Genomic DNA, 21,510 nt, shown 5'->3' on the forward strand with positions numbered 1-21,510 from the left:
AATGTTACCACCATTGCTTTTAATGTCACCAAAGGTTGTTTTGACTTTCCTGTACACTGAGTCTGTCCTTCCGACAATCATATCTTTTTCGATGTCTGAACATTTTTCTTGCAGCCATTTCGTCTTAGCTTCCCAGCACTTCCTATTTATTTCGTTCCTCAGCGACTTGTATTTGTGTATTCCTGATTTTCCTAGAACATGTTTGTACTTCCTCCTTTCATCAATCAACTGAAGTATTTCTACTGTTACCCATGGTTTCTTCGCAGCTACCTTCTTTGTACCTATGTTTTCCTTCCCAACTTCTGTGATGGCCCTTTTTAGAGACGTCCATTCCTCTTCAACTGTACTGCCTACTGCGCTATTCCTTATTGCTGTATCTATAGCGTTAGAGAACTTCAAACGTATCTCGTCATTCCTTAGTACTTCCGTATCCCACTTCTTTGCGTGTTGATTCTTTCTGACTAATGTCTTGAACTTCAGCCTACTCTCCATCACTACTGTATTGTGATCTGTGTCTATATCTGCTCCTGGGTACGCCTTACAATACAGTATCTGATTTCGGAATCTCTGTCTGAGCATGATGTAATCTAATTTAAATCTTCCCATATCTCCCGGCCTTTTCCAAGTATACCTCCTCCTCTTGTGATTCTTGAACAGGGTATTCGCTATTACTAGATGAAACTTGTTACAGAACTCAATTAGTCTTTCTCCTCTTTCATTCCTTGTCCCAAGCACATATTCTCCTGTAACCTTTTCTTCTACTCCTTCCCCTACAACTGCATTCCAGTCGCCCATGACTATTAGATTTTCGTCCCCCTTTACATACTGCATTACCCTTACAATATCCTCATACACTTTCTCTATCTGTTCATCTTCAGCTTGCGATGTCGGCATGTATACCTGAACTATCGTTGTCGGTGTTGGTCTGCTGTCGATTCTGACTAGAACAACCCGGTCACTGAACTGTTCACAGTAACACACCCTCTGCCCTACCTTCCTATTCATAACGAATCCTACACCTGTTATACCATTTTCTGCTGCTGTTGATATTACCCGATACTCATCTGACCAGAAATCCTTGTCTTCCTTCCACTTCACTTCACTGACCCCTACTATATCTAGATTGAGCCTTTGCATTTCCCTTTTCAGATTTTCTAGTTTCCCTACCACGTTCAAGCTTCTGACATTCCACGCCCCGACTCGTAGAACGTTATCCTTTCGTTGATTATTCAATCTTTTTCTCATGGTAACCTCCCCCTTGGCAGTCCCTTCCCAGAGATCCGAATGGGGGACTATTCCGGAATCATGACACTTCTTCAAATACAGGTCACATGTCCTGTGGATTCACGTTATGTGTCTTTAATGCAGTGGTTTCCATTGCCTTCTGCATCCTCATGTCGTTGATCGTTGCTTATTCTTCCGCCTTTAGGGGCAATTTCCCACCCCTAGGACAAGAGAGTGCCCTGAACCTCTATCCGCTCCTCCGACCTCTTTGACAAGTCCGTTGGCAGAATGAGGCTGACTTCTTATGCCAATGCTGATTATTTATCAAAATTTAGGCAGTGGCGGGGATCGAACCCGGGACCGAAGACATTGAGATTATGAATCAAAGACGCTACCCCTAGACCACGGGTTAGTCAGTGTTTAGTGAGTCAAATACACACCTTGCGGGTGATCGACCATAAAATGGGATGTTCAGGTGGGAACAGAGGCAGTTTAGGCTGGGGTCTTTGTATGTGAGATAGATAATGGGTGTGATGCGTTGCAATTATGGTTGGCCAATCAGATATCGACAATGAGGGAACTTATTGAGATCGTGGCACGGTAAGAAATGTGCCTCCTGGTACATTGTAGTACACAACCAGTTGTGTAGGCATGTGTGAAATGGGCAGATGTCTTGGCACATTACGTGACCAGGGCATCACAGTTGACTCAAATATCATATTACCGTTTGAAATAGGTTCCACTTTCTGATTTTGTACTCACTGCTGTGAGTTTGCGGTATTTTCTACTTTGAAGTCTGGTAACAAGTTGTCTGTTGCCTGCCATTGTCGAGGCATAGTCTGTGTTGTGTTGCAGTAACTTATCTCTCATAACCATGGTACACTCGTGTTTAATCACAGATCAAAGTCCACACAATCATTGCACTGACGGCACATATCACATGCATTATTGCCAGGTGTAATGTTCTGTGGAGCGGATAGAGCTGTATTCAGAACAACATATGGCTGCATTGTTAATTCGCAGTAATACAGTATTTACGAAAAATTGCAAGACGCATTTCATAGTTGACAGGGGGGAGGTCACCACCATGGGTGTATTCCCTACTGGATAATAGGGAATCTCCCAAAAATTGAGTGTAATTGCATATATACATATTTACGAGATACACGATAACATAGTGTGACAACAACGATTTATAGCTCAGAATGCACTGAAGTCTCTTTTGGCTCATCTATAGAGGTTCCTCTCCTGGCTCGCCAGTCGGTCGCATGTCACAGTCGGTAACATCACAAAATTAAGTCACCCAAGAACGCTTCACAAAATTAAGTCACTCAAGAACACTTCAATGAATTTGTTGAGAAGTTCCTTACTTATAACTAGTGATCATTTTATTCTGTAATTACAGCAGCTAATTTGGGAATGAAACCCATTATATGCGGCTGATAAAACTATTCCTCAAACTTCACTGTAGATGCAGAATAAATCATTTAGGCCTATGTAAATCTAAATATTTTGTGGACAGAGGTAAAGTTGTGAGACAACTATACACCAAGTTTATTTTATTTAAAGGGCGGTGATCACGTGGCAAAAAGGGAATATCAATAAAATACTGTGAAAATGAAATGTCAGTAAGCTGGACACGTATATTTTTTTAAAATATTCCCGTCCATAGTGGACTGTGACTACACACTTAAAATGCAAGAAAAAATGCACAATATCTGCGCCAGTAGCCGTTTTTCTTAACTTACCGCAACGCATTTAGAAGCTTACTTTATAATCTTCAGGTGGTGCTAGCCCAAATTGCTTTCATTTACGCTCAGTTTGCGAGCAACTAGTGACGTTCATGGGGGATGAACATGTTTTGAATCGGCTTGCAATTTTATATATATTGATAAGTTTATCCACATTTCGACCAAAACTAACCTTTTTGCTGCCGGAGTACACAGAAAGCGCCACTGATTACTGTTTATTGAGAAAAAACGAAGCTAGCGTCAGCCGTTTCAGGTACGTGAACGGCAATTTCATGGATATGTGATACCGCAGACGACTACAGACTCTGCAGGTAAGGTGGCGGACAAGACTTTATAGTTCCCTTCAAACACTGGTTTGCGCTTAGAAACAGAATGGTCACGTGATTTTAATTTCCGGTCAGTAAACGTCAAAACAGTCAAATGCTTACTGTCGCACAGTGACAGTGGTATGCATGTGCAAGTTTTCTTTGCTTGTGGAAGCACTGCTCGGAACAGATTTGATGTGACGACGAAAGTACTTGATTATGTGAGTATTAGAAGGAAACGTACGTACTCGTTAGTCGTGTTGTGAAAACACACGAAGTGTACAATGAATAGTGGCAAGTACGTACAAGTGTTTCTGATAGCACAGCCTTCCTGTAAGTCTGGTCCTGCATGTACCAGCGATATATGGAACCAATATTTCATTTGTTAGGATTTACCGAAGTGTCGGAAATCTTTTGTTCTTTTTAAAGCGGAAAAAACCTGTATCGAACAGTTTTAAATACGCTTCACATATTGTTAAGGGCATGTTGTGGATCAAATCGTTGTCGAAATTTAATTGTTGCGAGGTTCTGAAATGCTGCACGCAAATTTTGATTCAATGAGCGACCGTGAAGCAAGGGACTAAGCGCAATTCATGTTTTGTAGTGTATTAGCGTAGTATGTAATTCCATCTTGAATATCATCGTATGATAACAACCGGATGAACTGTGCCGTTGGTCGTATTTCACAAGATGCCCATTGCCTGTATTCATGTGCTTTCGAAGTATGTTATTAATAATTTATAATACTAGAATAAAAGATCAAACCAGTAAACATTTTTCATAGTAACTCGCTGAATGGAGACTAGTCCAACATGTTTGATTCACGTCTGCAGTTTTAAGCTAAATGCAGTTAGTAATGTTGTTTTCAACAGCCTGTACAACTTTTAAAATGTTACTATTAGCAAGCTGGTACATTCTACTATTCTTGGTGTGAAATTAACTTATGACGTTTTACCAAAAACGTATCTTTGAGTCTGGGTATGAATGATTTCGAAGAAATTCTTGGAGCTGATGCCATACCGTCTATTCAGATCAACGTTTCAATCATAGTGGGCTAATGTGTTCACTGAAACTCAAAGGGTCAGTTGCGGTGTTTTGGTTATAAAGAAACAGCATTTTTGAGTTTACTATGACAGTTTTCCTGTCAGTTTGTCATATGTTAGCAGTGAGACTTTCTAGAATTATTCTGGTGCATTTTCAAGTACTATGACCCTTCCTTGTCATAATAATATCCCAAAGTTTTAACTGTACCCAATTTACCCCTTGGATGGGGGATCTGGGATATAAAGTGTACTAATCAAGTAAAACATACTATAATGTCTTATTATGCTACAATTACTGCAATGATAATTAAGAGTACATCCTTGAAACCCATGTTGCAGTACAAATGTCTAAGTTTCCAAAATGTTTAATGCAAAATCAATAATGTGTGTTACTTGACAAGATAAACAAATAATTAAACGTAATACTATTCAAGAAAATTTGAAATATCTCTCTTTAAAATCAGATGCAAAAAAATCTTCCAACTTATTGTCCTAAATTAATCCATTCTGTATTGCCCATTTCTATGAAAATCTAGTAATTGCCATCATCCTTACACCTGGATAAAAACTTCACTTAATATTGGTTTCACTTTTGTGTGTGTTGTAATTTTATGCTCCTTTACTATCTTACCACATTCACTTTGGTAATGCGCTGAAGCCCATGGTCCTATTATTATTTCTGAGTTTAATTCATGTAGCTTCATTACCTCTGTCAGTAAGCCTAGTGAAGACTGCCTTAGTGTGTTGTATGGAATGTTGAACTTTTTAGCTGCAGCAGACACAGACATCTCTTTTGTTACTACTTCCCCGGCCTTCTCAGCATCACTTGAGTCGTATGTGATGTCCTTTATATGCATGTGGCATGACCTGGAAAGGCAAACTAAGACCATTGTCCACCATAAAGTGCAGTTATACCAAAATTACTCCACATTCCTGAAATGTTAATTACTAACAAACTATTAGTGATATATTACTAATTATATTAAAATTGGGTTTAAAGCATATGTGATTTAGGGTCGAGGCCCCAGTTATGGCCACATTAAGGGCAATTCGAGATACACCACATTTTTAGTATAGGAAGAAAGTATACGAATTACTTAAAAAAATTGTATCTATTGCTTCAAAGTCTACACATTACAACCATGTAAAAACAAATATTCTAAGTTATTTAACAAAAGCAGAAAAAAATATTGAAAAATAAATGGCACATTTCCCCAGTTTTGGCCATGTTAACCCCACCTATGGCCAGTTGTTTCCCCACTTATGGCCACTTTATATTATAATAAAACTATGGCTAAAATAATTGTCAATCCATGTGCCAGAAAGTAATTTCTGCTTTATACAAGTATATAAGACAACAGACAACAAACATACATCAAATAGGTAAAAGGTACAGAAACTGAATGAACAGAAAAAAAAATTCGTTAGGCAAAGAATTGTCCCAGTAATTACTTAAATCAATTTCCACACAAGTTTATTTCTCACGAGTATCAATGGAACCAGGGAACTTTGTTTTTAATGAACGTCCTTCTTGCATCAAGACTGGATCTGGCAGTTTCCCTATAATATCTTCACCCGTTATAGTCGAAACATCATTTGCAATGTATTCTAAACAAGTTTTCTGAACATTAGAACTTTTTAGGCACTGAATTTCATATTCAGAGTCAGAAAGCACTTTCAAAATTACAGATACATACTTAAAAATTGCAGGTCTTGTTCTTCTATTTCCTGTTAAACTAAATTTTACCAAAATAAAGTCCCCTACTTTCAAATTCTCACTCGAAGATAGTTTCATATTTTCTGGTATTTCATCTTCATCTCCTTCTACATAGTCATCGAAACTGCTTCCATTGTCCGTCCATTCTCGTTCCTCGGAAGAACTTGTTGGCCTATCACTTAACTCTTGTCTGTTTCTTGTTTTCCCCTTTTTTACGTGTGAGAATGCCAAGTGCTGCTCTTTGGACTTTAATTCCTTCATAGCTTTTCTCTTCCTTTTTTCCTGCTCCTTCTCCTGCTTCTCTTTTTCCTTCAGTTCATGATATTCCACCCACTTGTCACTAGTCACAACAGTGGGTGTATGTTCTTTCTTTCTCTTTGTGCCTCGTTGTTTAGGTTCTGGCCAAGTGATGACACTTTCAAAAACTGTTGCTAATGATTTTGGTGGTGTCACTTGGATACACACTGAAGATGGACTATGGTTGGATATTGGAGTAACTGAATTATGTGAAATACTGTTGGGGGTTGTTGATATATCTGCAGGAATAAGACTGTTGGTGGGTGTTGAAGGAATATCTGAATTGCGTGTTGAAAATATGTCAATATTATCAACATTTTGATTAAGTCTGTCTGCGTTTTGTGAAACATTCTCTGTTTGATTATCTTCAGAGGGAGGCACTATGCTATCTGTCAGAATGTCATCAGTGTTACCACTAGCACCATGCATTTCAACCTCATCAGCTACTTTCTCCAGAACTTGAAAAGTAATAATGCTTCTTGATTTCCTTCCCACTCATGATTGCTTCTCTTGGTTGCTCTGAACTCATCTAGAAGGACAGGATCAATTTGCTTTTCTATGTATGAGAAATGTCTCTGAAGTTCCTCATTTGTCTGAACTGTGGTTGAGGCTGGTATACTACGAACAACTATCTTGCTGTAATCTACATTGTTCACATTAAATGGAAACAGACCAGTGGCCCTGAAACCAGCACGAATATTTGCCACCATTTTAGGTTCTGTAATAATTTGTGACAGAACAGAAGGTACATCAGATTTTGAAATTTCAGTGCCATTATTTTCAAAACGCCATTTCTGAACAATCTTCTTCCACATTTTTTTCATAGGTCCAAAGACAGCTACATCTAATGGTTGCAAGATGTGTGTAGAATTGGGATGGAGAGCAACTAGAATGATCTGATTTTCCCTACAATATCGGCTCAAATGAAGTGTCAAATGAGAGCAGTGCCCATCTAAAAATATTACTACAGGCCGGGGAATTTCAGCTTCTTTCAAGAACGGATCAAATACATTTGTTATATACTCAAAAAAACTTTCACCTGTCATCCACCCATTTTCTGTTTTTCCAATGCCCCAGTTTGGAGGAGCTGCTTTCACCAATGATGCTGGAATCCTTGCATATTTGAACAGTGTTAAGGGAGGAGCAAATTTTCCAGCAGCATTCACTGCAAACAATGTAGTAACGTTATCTTTGTCAGAGTTACACGACTCTTCATAAACATGATGGCCACGAGGACCTATGATTAATTCCCCTTTAGGAGCCAGAAAAAAAGTTTCATCCATATTAAAAATTCTATTTGGGTCATTTAACACATCCATATCATTTAAAGTGATGGATACTTCGTGAAACCAGTTTCTTACTTTCTCTTCTGTAACAGAACCTCTAGACCTATTGACATATTCTGCATGTTTTTGTGACAGAACCTTGTGCCTCTTAAGAAATCCATAATACCACTTTTTTCCAGGTCGATTGTTAGTAAATGTAGCCTTACAACTTTCCATATCTGCATTCTCAATAAGTTTGTGCACAGATGCACAGAGATTTTCTTTAGTAACTGGAAATCCCATGCTAGAGCAGTCCAAAACCCAGTCCACCAATTTTTTTTCAATTTGTTCTCCTAAGACAGAATGTGGACCACAGTGCCCTGTAGATTCTTTTGGAGATACACCAGAAATTTTGTTTCTTAATGTTGTCCTTGGAACTTTGTACAACTGGCTTGCAGTAGCAACCTTCATTCCCTCATCAATAGCCTTTAGAGCATCTTTAACTTTGCTGGGAGAATACTGAAACTTCTTATTCTTTGGTTGACTCATTTTTCCTATAAATAATGCACAAAGATTTAGTTAAAGAATGTTGCATATATGTGTCTCCACTTATGGCCACATGCGTGGCCATAACACGGAACCAGGGCTAAATATGGATCTGTTAATGGCCACATACTTTTGATAACATGTTTTTAGGCTGAGCGATATAAAACTTAAAAGAAATGAAAATATAATGTCTTATCTTACCTCTGAACAGATTAAGTTTCTCCTGATGTTTTATTTAAACATGTAAAATACAAAAAAACAGATCATGAGTTGCTTAAAGAAAACTTCTGCAAAACCCAGCTTCCGCAACACTGATCATTTCACAAAATGGTGTCTCCAAACAAAAACAGACAAAAGAATTATTATGTAGACAAATGAAGAGAGCCTTTCACAAAGTTTATAATAATCTATAGTAGAACTGGCTGGTATTCCAGAGAAGCTTAAAAATTAACCTTTGACATCAAGGTGGCCATAAGTGGGGTAGTGGCCAAAACTAGAGCCTTCACTCTATACATAGTTTCTTACAGTATCACAGCTGGTTTCTCAACTGCATCCTTTCAACTATAATTGTATGTCTTTACTGCAATGTTAAGAAAACGAACATTTATTTCAAAATCGCAGTCTCACTTTGGCCAACAGAACTTACGGACACCATATTATAACCACCTGTTAAATGTGGACTACATATTAGAACTGAATATGTATGAGGATTAGATTAACAATTATGAAAAAATTGTCATTTGCATCCAAACTATCCCATTATCCCTTCTTGCTGGGGATTTTAAAGTCCTCCCTACCCTTCTCCTTAGGGATTTTAATGTCTGTAACTTCATGTAGAGTGGAGCTTTGACCACTGACCAAAACGGGATTGTTGAAAACGTGCTAGCAGGGCTCGATCTCTGCCTCCTCAACACTGGAGCTCCCACACACTTTAGTGTGGCACATGGCACTTTTTTGGCCATTACTCTTTCCATCCGTAGCCCTGGATTCCTCCCCTCTGTTCAGTGGGGAGTTCACGACAATGTGTGCAACAGCAGTCATTTTCTGATCGTCTTATCTTTTCATCAGCATCATTCATGTGGATACCCTTCCAAGTTGGCCTTTACTAATGTGGATAGGGATGTCTTTTCTTTGGTCGCCATTTCTGCTGCCGCACCACACAGAGACATTGATGAGTCCTTTTGAAACTTGACGGGTGCCATCCTTTTGGCAGCTGCTTCAGTGATTACTTCTTCCTCGGGTTGTTCTCGTCAGAAGGCTGTCACTTGGTAGACCTCTGAAATTGCTGTGGCTGTTAGTTATTACCATGCCCTTCAATTCTACAAATGGTATTTATCTCTGGACCACCTTCTGTCCTTTAAATGGCTTTGTGCCTGGTCCCGTTTAAAAATAGATTTGCTGGGAACTGTGTGTTGCTGCCATAGAGCCGCATACTCACTCGTTGCAGGTATGGGCAAAGGTAAGGCACATTTTTGGCCTCTGTTCTCGTACAGGTATCCCAGAAATTTCCCAGAATGGTGTTATCCTTGCCAGCCTGGACTCTGGTGCTGAGCGTTATGCTCGGCATTTTGCCAAGTCCTCAACACTGGTTCACTGTCCGCCCATGTTCTGTTTTCTCAAACTCTGTCTGAAACAACTCCCCTTACCTTTTGTTCCCTGCTGCCTGGAGCCTTACAACTCCATGTTTAGCAAGTGGGATTTTGCCAGCACCTTTGCTCTCTGCCCTTATATGGCTTCTGGACCAGACTTTGTCCACAACCAAATGTTTTTCAGTGAGTAGCCAACATCGTATACTTGCCATTTTTAACCATCTGCGCAGTGAGGGGAAGTTCCCTTCTCAATGGCAAGAAAGTGTCGTTATTCCAGTTTTGAAATCGGGTAAACTGCCTCTTGAGACGGGCTGCTGTCCGAACAGTTTAACTAATGTCCTCTGCAATGTGTGGTGAGTCGAAGGCTGTATTGGATCCTTGAATCCTGGGACACCTTTTTGGCTTTGATGCGGGATGGTTTTCACTGAGGCTGCTCTACTGCAGATAATTTAGTCCACCTGGAGTCGACTATCCAAATGGCTTTTGCATGGCATCAACACCTTGTTGCAGTCTTTTTCGATATGCATAAAATTGATGATGCTATATGGTGCATCTACATCCTTGGCACCTTACATGAGTGGAGCTTCCGTGACCCACCCACTCCTAAATTTTATCTGGCACTTTCTTTCATGTTGCACTTCTCAGGTACGGGTTGCTATCTCCTGTAGCATCTCCCATCTGCAAGAGAATGGGGTTCTGCAGGGTACTCTTCTGAGTGCCCCTCTTTTTAGTGGCTGTCGAAGGTCTGATGGGAGCAGTGGGGCCTATGGTGTCCACCCTTTTGTCTGCCAATGATTTTTGCATTTATTTTTGCTTGTCCGTGATAGGCATTGCTGAATGCATACTGCAGGGAGCAATATACAGAGTGCCTGAGCTGGTACCTTCCTCTATGCTGATTGGTCCCTCTGTCTGGAGTCCAAGAGGTGTGGACAGTGACCTAAGGCAGGTGAGCCCCCCATGAGGGTGGATGGTCACAATTTCACTACATTTAACCCATTTGTTATTCAAAAGGCTGTAGATGCCAATGCCCAGTCTTTTGAAGTCCTGCTCTTGGTTGCATAATGAGACCTTGCTTCTGGAGATGGATAGTGCTTTTCAAGCAAAGAAACTGCTTAATGCAGTACTTCTCCACACCGCACTCTGAATTCCTCCCATGATGTCATAGCCACTCGGCTGCTTGATGGTTTACCAAGGCTGAAACAACAGCCTGCCTCATTGACCAGGGAGTGACTGTAGTTCATCACGTCATGAAAAAGGTTGATAAAGAATTAGTGCCAACCTGCACTCTATTCCTCACACTTGACCATGTGGTACTTCCATCAAAAATTACGGTGGCTACGAAGCTATTACTGTCGGACTGCATATCCCAAATCCCATGCATTGCTCTAAATGTGAGTGCTACAACCACACCCGTGAATCTTGTGAAAATGCAGCCAAATATGTAATGTGCGGCAGGGATGCTCATGAGGGTGTGTGTCTGCCTCCTTCCCCTCACTGTATCAACAGCAAGGTTAACCATGCTGCCTCCTCCCATGACTGTCCGATGAGAGAACCGTTCAGGAGATCCAGGTGAAGGAAAAGGTTTCCACTCACATTGTTTGGAAAATGATGGCTAACCGCAAACCTTGTACACCACCCTCTGTCAGTTATAGTACAGTTCTCACTACACCCCGACCTATGAAGCACATGGCTGCGTAGACTTGCAACTTCCGGTTTAGTGCCATGCTTGTGAAATCATCCAGCTCCCAGGTCACACTCTCATCTTCACCTGCTACAGGTGCATGCCCTACCAAGAAACGTTCGCCTGCGCCAGCAAAATTGTATGATTCGCAAATAGAAGCACAGAAATCTAAAAAGGAGTACTCTCGTGATGACTTTCTGCGCACATCTAGCCAGCTAGCATCTAGGTATGCACCTGACAAATGGCATGATTCTAAGCAGTCAGAGGCGTGCGATCTTCCCCTTCTCCGCCTCAGTGTTCTTCTTCCACGGTGTTACCATGCGATACAATCACTCGACTGACCTCCATTTCACTGGGACACACCACGAACAACCAGTCTGCTGGCCAGCCAAAGGCAAATTCTGACGCCCTCTGTCAAACTAATGGCCAGGATCCTCCAGCCTCTGAACCTGGTCATTGTGCACATTTGAATTCTGGCACTCGGCAGCCATCATAGTGACTCCCCTGCTATTTGACACATCTCCTGTCTATCATCAGATGTGATTATTCTCCAACAGAACATTAACAGCATCAGGTCCAGTAGGGTTGAGTTACAGCTCCTCTTGCGATTATACATACCAGTTGTTTTCTGCTCCGGCTTGTGGGTAAGTCGTGTTGCTCATTTGAGATGAAATGTATAGTTGCACCATTTTCTTGCACACCGAGCTTCAGGCTATTGCTGTCTCTTTTTCCCTTCCCAGTTTCTCCTTCTCTCTTTGGGAATGTCTACTCACTCTCGTCTTTGGCTGTTTGCAACTTATTGTTCAACTTCCTCCTCCCTTTCTGCTGCTTGATGACTTAAGTGCCCAACATCCCCTATGGGGCTCTCCGTGCTCGTGTCAGAGAGGCTCGCTCCTGTCAAAGAGGCTCTCTCCTATATCTTCAGCCAGCTCAATCTCATCTGTTTGAACATGAATACAGGGTTATTACAAATGATTGAAGCGATTTCACAGCTTTACAATAACTTTATTATTTGAGATATTTTCACAATGCTTTGCACACACATACAAAAACTCAAAAAGTGTTTTTAGGCATTCACAAATGTTCGATATGTGCCCCTTTAGTGATTCGGCAGACATCAAGCCGATAATCAAGTTCCTCCCACACTCGGTGCAGCATGTCCCCACCAATGAGTTCGAAAGCGTCATTGATGCGAGCTCGCAGTTCTGGCACGTGTCTTGGTAGAGGAGGTTTAAACACTGAATCTTTCACATAACCCCACAGAAAGAAATCGCATGGGGTTAAGTCGGGAGAGTGTGGAGGCCATGAGATGAATTGCTGATCATGATCTCCACCACGACCGATCCATCGGTTTTCCAATCTCCTGTTTAAGAAATGCCGAACTTCATGATGGAAGTGCGGTGGAGCACCATCCTGTTGAAAGATGAAGTAGGCGCTGTCGGTCTCCAGTTCTGGCATGAGCCAATTTTCCACGGGCTACACGTGAAACTTGCCCGCACGCGTTCAACTGTTTCTTCGCTCGCTGCAGGCCGACCCGTTGATTTCGCCTTACAGAGGCATCCAGAAGCTTTAAACTGCGCATGCCATCGCCGAATGGAGTTAGCAGTCGGTGGATCTTTGTAGAACTTCGTCCTGAAGTGTCGTTGCACTGTTATGACTGACTGATGTGAGTGCATTTCAAGCACGACATACGCTTTCTCGGCTCCTGTCGCCATTTTGCCTCACTGCGCTCTCGAACGCTCTGGCGGCAGAAACCTGAAGTGCGGCTTCAGCCGAACAAAACTTTATGAGTTTTTCTACGTATCTGTAGTGTGTCGTGACCATATGTCAATGAATGGAGCTACAGTGAATTTATGAAATCGCTTCAATCATTTGTAATAGCCCTGTACATCACATATCTTCCCAATTCCATCCCTTTTCCCTCTTGGGCCATATGATTTGTACTGCTCAGTTTGCTTGTTGTCTCGAGTGGTCTGTTCTCTCTGACAAACACTCAAGTGACCGTTTCTCCTGTGTCATTCGTTTGCTGATGCCTATCCCATCTGTTTTTCTAACCAGCTGGCAGCTTTCTGAAGCTGACTAGCAGCTCTACTCCTCATTGGCCACTTTTTATGAACACTATTTCTCCTGCATTGATGGCCAGATAGAATATACCTTACAAACACCATTCTCACTGCCATGGAGTATTCCAAACCTTGCACCTCTTCCTCACAGCAATGTGCCTCTTTCCCCTGGTGGATTGAGGCATGCCGTGATGCAATCTGCACATGGAGACGATATCTCTGTGTTTTTAAATGCCATCTTACGATGGTGAACTTTATCTGTTTTTTCGTACCCTCTTACAAGGTTGGGCTGTATCTAGAGCGTAGCTCTTTTCAGCCATAGGTGCTTTAATAATGTTGGGACTCCATTTATTTATATTATTTGGGAAAAATTTATATTTCCTGTTTTTACTTAAAATATTAATTATACAATTCAATAACAATAATTCTTCAGTAACTAATTATATGTCTTCTATTTCTATCTGTCAATACATTATTTATTTTTCTTACTTAATCTACTTCTTCCTCTTTTCTTCTTGTTTCTGAGTGGAAATAATGTTATATCCCGGCATTCGCCTTACGGTTTGCGAAAACCCCACCTGGGATAATGTATCTTATATAATGTTTTACTTTATTTTGTATTTTTGACTAAAATCTCACTTAATTTTTTAAAAAATTTTTATTGTGTGACTGACAATTGCACTTCAGCTTTCATTAACTAAATGGCTAATATTATTAGAAGGTCCAAGTGGAATTGTCCTATCCAATTCTTCATTAGTCTCCCTAATACATTGTGCTATAGTATGTGATGGAAATTTATTCTGGTAGCATGGAAAATTGAAATGCATAATTTCTTCTTTTAGTGTTTTAGTTGTTAGCGTATCAGAGTGAAGTCTATTCATTCCTATATTGCCGACAAGCTCAATCAGTCGGTGCTGTATCGGTAATATATTTACTGAATTATATATATCTTGATTTGTAGTGTAGAGACTTGACCTAATAGCGATTCGTAAGATTTTTCTTTCCGTACTTAAAATTCTTTCTGTATGCTGTTTACTTCCAAACTATGCTGGTGCCCCATATTCCAAAACTGGTCTTATAAACATTTTATAAGTATAAATTAATGTACTATTGGGTGCTCCTGTTATACACCCTCTAATTAACTTTAAAAGCCCGATTCTTCTCCTTACCTTTACTAGGATATTATCTATGTGAGGCTTCTATGACAGTATTGCGTCCATTATAAGACCTAAATAATTTGGTTTTGGTAAAATTTCTTCTCCCCAGAGTTTTAACTTTACTTTATCTGGTGTTTGTAATTTATTAGTAGTAACATTTCTGTATCTGAATATCACAAATTGACTCTTGTGCGCATTAGGTTTAATGTGCCAGGTACTGAGCCACTTTTCTAACTTTGTGAGGTATTGTGTATTTGTATTATTCAATTCTTCGGACGTTCTCTCATGACACCAATAAACTGTATCATCTGCATCAAGTGTCAAGCCTTCATTCCAATGGGTAGGCAGTGGAATATCAGCTGTATATAAGGTGTACAGCAAAGGTGAAGGAATAGCACCCTGTGGCACCCCAGCTTCTGGAATGAATGGACTAGAGAGTTTATTATTAATCGATAAATATGTAGGTCTATTGTCAATAATAGTGCTAATTAGTTAGATAAATTGAATTGGGATACCAAAGTTCATAAGCTTGTAATATAATACTGGTCACCACACTGTCGAAAGCTCTTTCTGTATCCAAATATAAGGCTGATGCACAATCTGTAATATTTAAGGTCTTAGTAATGCTAGTACATATTCTGATAATCAGATCTATAGTTGAATGTTGTTGCCTAAAGCCTGCTTGTATGTCAGGTATAAGTCTTTGGTCTTCTGCAAATTAATGCAATCGTCTGTTTAATATGGATGCAAAAGATTTTCCAATAGTTGACAAAAGTGTTATAGGACGATAGGACGTTTGATTATTTAATGGTTTTCCAGGTTTTGGTATCATAATTACTTTTGCTATTTTCCGTTGTTGCGGTATTTGTTGTAATTTAAAAACATTGTTGTACAAACAGTGTAATATTCTAATTATTTTTTCACTTGGTGCTGCTGTAACATGTAGTCTGCTAATTCCATCCGTTCCAGGTGAAGTGTTTTTGTCATTATTTATTGCTTTATCTATTTCTTCTTCTGTAATTTCTTGAATCAGTGCTAATTGCTCTTCATTTAAAACTTCTGGGGATGTTAAAATCATTGGCATTTCTTCATCAACTTTTTGTTTATGCGAATTATTAAAACATGGATCCTTAGGTATTTTATGAGTTTCTATTAGAACTTCTCTAAAAATTTGTGCTTTTTCTTGACTATCTGTTATTATATTCCCATTATATTGTAGTGGAGGCTCAGTGTTTATTTTATCTCCTATAATACGTTTAAAAGTCTTCCAGAACTTGTTTGATTGTTTGTGATCTAACAATACACACGTTTTTGGCCATCTTTGCGAGTGAAAATTTGCCAATTGTCTTTTAACAAGCATATTCAATCTATTACATTCTATTCTCAATTCTTCAGACTGAAATCTTTTTAGCTGTCAATATATCCTACATTTTTGTTTTGTAGTTGCCAAAATACTTTCAGGTATCCTTTCTAGATTCTCTTTTATTCTTTTTACTGAAACACTTTCTATTCTGCTTGTTTTATAGCTGTTACAATGGCATCATTATATTGGTTTAATTCTTCAGTTGTTGTTATATCGATCACTTCTGGTATCTTTTCATCAAGCAATGTTTGATATTTTTCTTGATCCATGTTTTCTAAATCGTATATTACTTTAGTACTTTGTTGGCTTTTAATAGAATGGTACATTGTAGTTCTTACTAATAGTGGTAAATGATCACTAGCAATACTTTTGCCTATCCAGTGAGCAGTAAAATATCGATGTATATTGTTAATATATGAAATATGATCGGGTATTGATGTACCTCTGTGGTTTATAAAAGTGGGCTCATCATTGTCGACTCGTTGAATATTAAAATTTTTAAGGATAGACTCTAGTGTTCTACCATTTGTATTCGTTGTGGAATCTCCAAAGGTATTAGATCTTGCATTTAGATCACCCATAATGATAAAAGGGCCCAGATTTGTCATACATTAAAAAAATTCTATAGGTAATCTGTCCTTTGGAGGGATATATATTGTTGTTAAAAAGATAAATTTCTTAGTTCTTGTTTGTGTCTTCAGTATCACAGCTTGTACATTTTGCAAATTATCTGGCAAATCAATCCTAACTGCTGGAAAATTTTTGCTTTGTGATACTGCTACTCCTCCACTAACATTCCTTTCACTAGTATTAGTATCATGACATATAAAATAGTTGATCTTTATTGGATGCTCAGATGCCTTTGTCTCTGCAATACCATTCACATTAACATTTTCTGACTCTATAAGATGTTCTATTAAATTAATTTTCGATAGTATACCATTTACATTGACAAAGGCAGTAATAGTTTCTCTAACAATTACATAATTTTCACGAGGATCCATTTTTATATGCTATCTACAAAATTAGAGCTGGTTTCTACTCTTTAAAATATTTGTTTTTAAGTACTGTTAACTTTTGGAGAAGGTATTTCTTCTACTTGTATATTTCTCTGTGCACTATTCTTTTCTAAAGGTGGCCATTGCTTTGGTGCCAACTGTAGTGGTTCTTCTATTGTATGTAATCGGTCCTGAAGATTGTTTTATGTGGATATGCATGGAGTTTAAGCTCTGTGTAATAGCAATCTTCCTGTTGAAAAATTTCTTCACTACATCTCCAATGGCTGTTTCTATTTTATTCTTCCTATCGGGTAGTATATTGATCAGAGCTGTAGTAACTGCTCCAAGCAGATCATCTAGTTGAACATATTTTTCATCAATTTCAGCTTCTTTTGTAACTGGTGTATTGATACAATGCACTTTGGCAGTTGTCAGTCGATACGGCCTCTTTTGGTCTCTTAGGACATCTAACATCGGTTGCTAGGTGGTCATCGCCACCTGTCTGGCATTTTGGTTTTACGTTTTTAGCTGTGCAGCTACGTGTAAAATGTTGGCCTACACATTTGCCATATTTTGGTGGCTTTGTGCAGTTATTAGTAGAATGTTCGAAGCTATAACATTTTACACATTGTACTGGTTGTGGATTAGGAAGCTTTGAAGTTTCCGTTGCATGTACCTTACAAAACATCTTCAAATGATTTTTTAAAAGATAATCTACTGTATGTTGATCACGCTTAATCACGCGCATTTTTGCAATTTCCTTTCCTGTTTCTTTGGATTTCATTCTAACTACCCTAACAAAATTAAGATGTAGTTCCTTGAGAACTTCTTCGACGTCATTGATTGTAACATCAAAGTCAACCTTTGTTATGACAACACCCAAACTTGGAACAAAATTCTCGAAATTTCTTTGCTGTTGTAGCCTAGGATTATAATTGAGTCTCATTGGTTCAACTTTCATTTCTGGTCGGAAATTTGCCTTTAGTTTTTTGACTATTCGTTCCTCAATATTTGGGTTTTTACTGGCAAGAATAACACTACCATTTTGACTGAATTTTATGTCAGTTATTTCTTGTGCAAAATTTACTTGTTTTAATTTAGTGCACAATGTCTTAGTTGTTTCGCCTTTTTCTAAATTTGAAATGTGAACTGCATGCTCATGATCGGTAATTTTTTTTGTAATTGTCTCTTCGTTGTCAGACTCGATGTCTGTTAAATATTTTTTTTTCTTCAGTTTCATTTGGGTAGTGTAGCCCTGTTCTTCGTTACCTTGAATAACTATGTTATATGTATGTTGATTGTCCTCTTGAATGGTGTCTGTAACATTTAAGTGTTGCTCTCCATTTTGGCCAGTGACTATTAGATCTTGCTGTATGTTTTCAATTGGCTGTTGTGTTAGTATTTCTTCATTAGCTGTCTCATTTTCGACTAACTTGTGTTTGTGTTTTAGTTTTTGCATATCTGCTTTCTTTGTCATACTAGCATAAGCTGAAGTGCTATGTCTTTGATTCTACTCGTGGATTATTCTTTGCCCTGTTCTGTGCCTTGGCCTCTGCAAACGTGGGCTGAACCGACATGAATGGGGCCCTGGCTTGCCAATTCCCTATTTCTGGCTGTCTGGAAACTCGCCTATTGAATAACGGATACAGATGCAGGACACTACAATTTTGTGTAGCAAATAAATTTGCTAATTTGCTTCAACAGGCTTTGCGAGACTGCCTTGCTGTGCGAGACTTGCCGTTATAAACAGCAATGTGCACAGTGTTGCTGCATTTTCAAGGACAGCAGAAAAGCTAGTTGGCTTTCTGTTCAAAGTTCTATTGACAGTTTTACTCCCTGTTCTGTTGTTTGGGGTAATCTCCGTTGGCTTTCAGGAACCACATTTAGACCCTCTTGATATCTCCAACGCCTTGGGCCGATATTTTGCAGACATTTAGTGTTTCACCCACAACCGTCCTGCCTTCCTCCCTCTGAAACTGGCGATGGAGGCAAGGATGATATTTCTTGTCCCAGAGTCATGGGTGTTACAATACTGCTTTTACTATGAGGGAGCTTAAACATGCACACTCTTTGTCCCAGTTATTCATTCCAGGGCTGGACGGCATTCACATTCTGATGTTGCAGCACCTATCTACTTCAGGACCTATGCTTTCTCCTCGATACATATCAATGCATTTGGACAGATTGCACATTTCCCATTCGCTTGCGTGAGGCCGTTGTCATTCTCATACCTAAACCTGGTAAGGACAAACACCTTCCTTCCAGCTTCTGCCCAGTGGCCCTCACCAGTAGCATCTGCGAAATGGTGGAACATACACTCCTGGAAATGGAAAAAAGAACACATTGACACCGGTGTGTCAGACCCACCATACTTGCTCCAGACACTGCAAGAGGGCTGTACAAGCAATGATCACTCGCACGGCACAGCGGACACACCAGGAACCGCGGTTTTGGCCGTCGAATGGCGCTAGCTGCGCAGCATTTGTGCACCGCCGCCGTCAGTGTCAGCCAGTTTGCCGTGGCATACGGAGCTCCATCGCAGTCTTTAACACTGGTAGCATGCCGCGACAGCGTGGACGTGAACCGTATGTGCAGTTGACGGACTTTGAGCGAGGGCGTACAGTGGGCATGCGGGAGGCCGGGTGGACGTACCGCCGAATTGCTCAACACGTGGGGCGTGAGGTCTCCACAGTACATCGATGTTGTCCCCAGTGGTCGGCGGAAGGTGCACGTGCCCGTCGACCTGGGACCGGACCGCAGCGACGCACGGATGCACGCCAAGACCGTAAGAGTGCCGTAGGGGACCGCACCGCCACTTCCCAGCAAATTAGGGACACTGTTGCTCCTGGGGTATCGGCGAGGACCATTCGCAACTGTCTCCATGAAGCTGGGCTACGGTCCCACACACCGTTAGGCCGTCTTCCGCTCACGCCCCAACATCGTGCAGCCCGCCTCCAGTGGTGTCGCGACAGGCGTGAATGGAGGGACGAATGGAGACGTGTCGTCTTCAGCGATGAGAGTCGCTTCTGCCGTGGTGCCAATGATGGTCGTATGCGTGTTTGGCGCCGTGCAGGTGAGCGCCACAATCAGGACTGCATACGACCGAGGCACACAGGGCCAACACCCGGCATCATGGTGTGGGGAGCGATCTCCTACACTGGCCGTACACCACTGGTGATCGTCGAGGGGACACTGAATAGTGCACGGTACATCCAAACCGTCATCGAACCCATCGTTCTACCATTCCTAGACCGGCAAGGGAACTTGCTGTTCCAACAGGACAATGCACGTCCGCATGTATCCCGTGCCACCCAACGTGCTCTAGAAGGTGTAAGTCAACTACCCTGGCCAGCAAGATCTCCGGATCTGTCCCCCATTGAGCATGTTTGGGACTGGATGAAGCGTCGTCTCACGCGGTCTGCACGTCCAGCACGAACGCTGGTCCAACTGAGGCGCCAGGTGGAAATGGCATGGCAAGCCGTTCCACAGGACTACATCCAGCATCTCTACGATCGTCTCCATGGGAGAACAGCAGCCTGCATTGCTGCGAAAGGTGGATATACACTGTACTAGTGCCGACATTGTGCATGCTCTGTTGCCTGTGTCTATGTGCCTGTGGTTCTGTCAGTGTGATCATGTGATGTATCTGACCCCAGGAATGTGTCAATAAAGTTTCCCCTTCCTGGGACAATGAATTCACGGTGTTCTTATTTCAATTTCCAGGAGTGTATGATTAATGGTCGGCTGATGGAGTGACTCGAATCTCGGAATCTTCTCACAGATGCTCAATGTGGATTCTGTAGGCAACACTCTGCAGTTGATCATCTCGTCTCCTTGTCAACTCATAATATGAACAATATTTTATGGAAGAGCCAAACTGTGGCCGTATTTTTTGTTTTGGAGAAAGCATATGGCACCTGCTGGAGGACAGTTATCCTCCATGTTATGTATGAGTGGAGCTGCTGGGGTTGTCTGCCCCTTTTTATCTGGGAATTTTTAAAAGACTGTGTCTTTAAGGTACGTGTGGGCTCGGCTCTGTTGGTCACTGTTATTCAAGAGAATGGGGTGCCTTGGGGTTCTATACTTGGCTTTGTATTATTTGCCATAGCCATTAACCCTATTATGGAGCCTCTCCCACCACGTACCTCAGGCTCTCTTTTCGCCGATGACTTCGTGATCTATTGCAGCTCGCAACGAACCTGTCTACTTGAGTGGCATCTTCCTTGATGTCTTGATCATTTTTACTTGTGGAGAATCAACAATGGCTTCCACTTTTCTGCTGATAAGACTGTCTGTATGAACTTCGGGCAGCACTGGGAGTTTCTTCCCCCATCCCTACATCTCGGCCCATTCCTTCTTCCCTTCATTGACACAACGAAATTTATGGGACTAATATTTGTTAGGAAACTCTGTTGGTCTTCCCACATCTCTTACCTGGCAGATCGTTGTACTCACTCCCTCTAAAAAGTTCTACCTGTTTTATGCAGTATCTCGGGGGGAGCGGATTGGAC

The 21,510-nt window shown here is 40.7% G+C and overlaps 1 protein-coding gene across 6 annotated transcripts in view; it reads left to right on the forward strand.

Moving 5' to 3' along the window:
- Positions 1-3,359: 3,359 nt before the first annotated feature.
- The window catches only part of LOC126184783 (exonuclease mut-7 homolog), a 243,914-nt gene continuing 225,763 nt past the window's right edge, over positions 3,360-21,510 (forward strand). For 2 of the 6 annotated variants that reach the window (XR_007536880.1, XM_049927351.1), the window contains exon 1: positions 3,360-3,501. The gene's annotated coding sequence lies outside the window, so the exon portion shown is untranslated. Of the gene's footprint in view, positions 3,614-3,645; positions 4,003-4,110; positions 4,130-21,510 lie in introns of those variants that run through there. The other 4 variants (XM_049927370.1, XM_049927378.1, XM_049927361.1 and 1 more) reach the window with 4 other exon arrangements.

The sequence above is a fragment of the Schistocerca cancellata genome, chromosome 1 (assembly GCF_023864275.1).
Source record: "Schistocerca cancellata isolate TAMUIC-IGC-003103 chromosome 1, iqSchCanc2.1, whole genome shotgun sequence".
NCBI lineage: Eukaryota > Metazoa > Arthropoda > Insecta > Orthoptera > Acrididae > Schistocerca > Schistocerca cancellata.